Source organism: Cynoglossus semilaevis, chromosome 12, assembly GCF_000523025.1.
Source record: "Cynoglossus semilaevis isolate Cse_v1.0 chromosome 12, Cse_v1.0, whole genome shotgun sequence".
In the NCBI taxonomy this organism is placed as follows: domain Eukaryota; kingdom Metazoa; phylum Chordata; class Actinopteri; order Pleuronectiformes; family Cynoglossidae; genus Cynoglossus; species Cynoglossus semilaevis.
The window spans coordinates 4,661,912-4,666,006 of NC_024318.1; the positions used below are offsets into that span (position 1 = coordinate 4,661,912).

Below are 4,095 nucleotides of genomic sequence, written 5' to 3' on the forward strand. Positions count from 1 at the left end.
GGGGAAGGGGGAGGTGGGGTGTTTCCTAAATATTCCCTCCCAGGTCACGTCTCTTCAGATTATTTCGGGCTATTTAATGACGATTTTTATTTAGCTACGTTTATGATATTTTGGCTAATCTTTAGCTATTACCTGTTATTCTGCATTTTAGCTAATTTGACGCTAACTTGTAGCTTTGTTCTATTATTTAACTGTTCCGTCACAGTCGCGCTGTCGAACTTTAAATAATTTCCTGGTTCAATATTATTTTACAGCTAGCTGCCACTAAGCTAATTCTGTTATATATCCTTGTTAACTTTTAGACACATTTCTGTCTCTCAGTTAGTTATGATTCAGTTGTATTTTACCGTTAGATGTTTCTATTGTTTACTATATATTTTGATACTTAGCTAGTTTGTAAATAAATATAAATATATATTTAGTTAGCATTATTCATTATTCTATGCTACATTTTAGGATTATGTTTATATTTAACACTTTTGTTCTTTTACTGTACAGTTAGCTTATTTTTGGCTATTCCTACTGCTATATTTAGCATTTTGTAGCATGTTTTTAGATGAGAGAAAAGCTACTGTTTATTTAAGCTATTTTTAGCATTTAGAAACAGAACTAGCGAAAAGCTACGGTTTATTTAAGCTATTTTTAGGATTTAGAAACAGAATGATTCTATCTGTACGATTCTATCTTTAATTTCTTTTTCCTTTTTTTTCTTCTTTTTTTTTTTTTTTGAGGCCCATGTTTTGTCACGTGTCTGTTGAAGGTGTTTGTGATTATTTACTGCAGCCTGGTCTGAAGGTGTCGATGGTATCGATGGTATCGATGGTTGAATTATGAAGGCAGACAACACCGTCATTTACTCCCACCATCACTGGACACAGAGAGGTCACGTGGTCATCTGGCTCTGGAAGACACACAAAATACTTCATCAGGAATATATATTTATATATATATATATTATGACGTCATTTTAAATATTTGATACTCCCGTGGTTCTTCATGTCCTAGTGTCAAACTGTGACGTAATTGAACTGTTAACGTTACACCAGTTACCGGGTAAGAAATCACTCACGTGAGCGACTAACGCCGTGTTCAGGTACCGATTAATCACAATTTAATTTCACTTAAATTACATGTTTTAATTGTTCATTTTTGAATGAGACTCTTCCGTGTCATCCATCACTCCTAACTGTTTTATGGAGGATGTTGTTGGAGTGTGAAGCCTGAGGTCTGGGCTCAGACTCGGCTCCTCTGTCCTCCTTCATCTGCCTTTTTTTTTTTATCTTTTTGGCCTGAAGCTTCAAATCCTGTGAGGTTTCTAATGAGCGGAGCTGAGCAGCAATTAACACGTGTCACTGTCCACATCATCAGGTGTCACTCCGTCTCACGGTCTCCTCTGCTTCTAACAACCGACACTGGATTCATGGATGAATCGACCCTCCATTTCTCCTCCTCCTCCTCCTCCTCCTCTGCAGCTGAAGACGCTGCGTCTAAAGATTTTTTTTTTTTTTTAATTTTCTGCTCTGCTCTGGCGCGTTTGAAAAAAAAAAGAAAAACAGTCTTTCCTGCAGGTTTTTCTGTGACGTTTCTTCGAATTCTTTAATTTAATTTGTGTCTGTTTCTGTTGAGGCGACGGACGAAGCAGATTCCCGCTGCAGCAGCAGCAGCAGCAGCGGAGAGGAAGAGGAGGAGGAGGAGGAGAAGGAGCAAGAATTCTAATTATTTTATTTATCTCTTCTTTTTTTTTTTTTCGACTGTTAAAATATCTTTCGGCCAACACGTCAACCAGTCAGTCACAGCGTTCAAAACCTCCACTAATAAATGAAAGGATTTCACATTTGACAAATAAATGAATCTGCGCAACAAATGATTCAAACGAACGGGAACTGAAATTATATCTGTAAAGTAAAAAAAATAAAATATAATTAGCTTTCTTTAAAAAATGGGCTGTCTGTGAAATTAGGAATATTTTTTTAATACGTTTTTTATTACGGTTGGCAGGAAGAAAGGAAAATTACCACCTTTAAATTGATTTTAATAAAAACTGAAATTAAATTTAAAAATATAATTAGAATTATAAATAATAATAGTAATAAAAATAGAAATAATATTTAGGTGGATTTATAAATGAAATGGGAAAATACACCATTAAGAAAATAAATAAATAAAATATAGAAAATAGAACAAAAGAAAAACAAACATGTATGTATTTTAAATTGGTAAATTATCAAAGAAATAAAAAATATAAATTATAAAAAAATACATATGAATCCAGAGATAAATTTCGATTGAAAAAGAAAAAACTAATTTTTCTTTCAGAGATTTTAAAAAAAAAAAGAAAATAAAAAAGAGTAACACCTGCTTAAAAGGTGCTTTTTATATTTTCTTTTGAAAAAAATAAAAGAATAAAAAAATAAACCTTTCAAAAGATAATTAAACATAAAACAAAAAAATTAAATTAAAATTAAAGAACAGTCTCTTCTGGTTTTTCTCCTGAACAGTTTAAAAGAGAAGAGAAAAAAATATCTAAATTAATGAATAATATAAATCTCATTCACACAAAAGTCAATTACATTCAATTTATAACGTGGTGTTAAAATAAACCACATGAAATTTTCAGTTTAAGTTTTTTTTTTAGTTTTAATTCATTTATTTTTGAAATTTTAAATTTGGTCAATTTAGAAAAACAAACAAAAAAAATTACTAGAAAAAAAAATTCAAAAAGGACGCCATTACTAAAAATGTGATTCTTCAAATCTGAACTCCCTGTTTTTACCCGGCGACACCTTCTCCGCTGCAGTACGTGATGTTTTTGTTTTGGTTTCCTATTCTTCTGACCTGAGCCGTTCGTCTACTCACAGCTCAGCAGGACCCCGGCCGCCGTCGCTCGCCTCCTTCCTCCGGCCTCCTTTTGGTGTGTGTGCATCTCATTTACATATATGTCATTGTGCCAGCCGAGGAGGCCTCTCTCTCTCTCCCTCTCTCTCCCTCTCTCACACCACTCTGTGTCTCATTAATGTCTCATCTCACAGACCCAGCCTCACAGAGTCCTGCTGCTCCTGGCTGCCATGGATTCTGTGGTACCTGCGGCGGAGGCTTCACGGCTGCAGCCTGTCATGCTAACGGAGAAGACGCAGCAAACGGTTCCTGTGCTGTGAAAACAAAAGGAGAGGAACAAAAAAAGGCAGCAGCAGCAGCAGCAGAGAGAGAGAGAGGAAGATAAATCCGTCATCTGTGCAGCTCTCTCTCTCTCTCTCTCCCTCTCTCTCCCTCTCCTTCTGCTCGCCCCTCACTCCTCTCACTCTCTGACTCCTGAACCAGGCTCCATTTTGTGTGTTAAGCAGCTCCCTCTCATGACAGATCTCTGCTGGAGTCAGTGGTCAAAGTTGAGCCCGGGGTCAGCTGTAACACAACATGCAGAACGGCTCAAGTCTCTTGACAAACTCCCCTCTTGTCCCTCACGGCCAAAATGAACTTTACAGAGTCGGCCGCTGCTGAGTTATGGCATCGTTGACGTACGAAGATAAGCCTATCGTCAACAAATCCAACGACGGACCAGAGCTAGCAATAAATCACGGGGCGCGAAAATGATTAGACGATAAATGTGAGTGAGGTAAAAGAGAGTCACATGTCGGTCAGGGAATAGTCAGCAGAGGCAGATGAAAGGGGCTGAGAAGTGGGGTGAAGATGACTAAAGGTTAGCATGGAGGAAGCTAAAAGGTAGCCAGAAAAGTTGGCAAAGAAGATGGTGCGAACATTAGCCCAAAACCGAAGACAAAGTTAGACGAAAACAGAAATGTTACTAAACTAACAGTTAGTAACAACAGGATAATGAACAGGTTCACAGTTCAATCCAAAGCAGCTAAAGGTTAGCCAAGGCACTGGGGATCGCTTCAGTTGTTTTGTTTGAGCTAAAGCTAGCGTTAGCATACACACATCAGCGGAGGCTTTCACACCACTGAGCAGAAACAGAGAGAAAGGGAAACAATGATGGAGTCAGACTCAAACATCAAACAATAAACAGTCCATTAAGTCAGTGGGTGGGTGGGGGGGGGGGGAGGGGGGGGGGGGGGGAGATTGGGGAGGAGAATTGGGGGG

General features: G+C 37.8%; 1 long non-coding RNA gene across 2 annotated transcripts in view; it reads right to left on the reverse strand.

Annotated features, from left to right (window-relative positions):
• Positions 1-701: 701 nt before the first annotated feature.
• Positions 702-4,095, reverse strand: part of LOC112487856 (uncharacterized) — a 13,404-nt gene continuing 10,010 nt past the window's right edge. The window contains exons 1-2 of one of the 2 annotated variants that reach the window (XR_003051341.1): positions 2,857-3,079; positions 702-901 (exon numbers count right to left, since the gene is read on the reverse strand). This is a non-coding gene — a long non-coding RNA (uncharacterized LOC112487856). Of the gene's footprint in view, positions 902-2,856; positions 3,080-4,095 lie in introns of those variants that run through there. The other variant, XR_003051342.1, reaches the window with a different exon arrangement.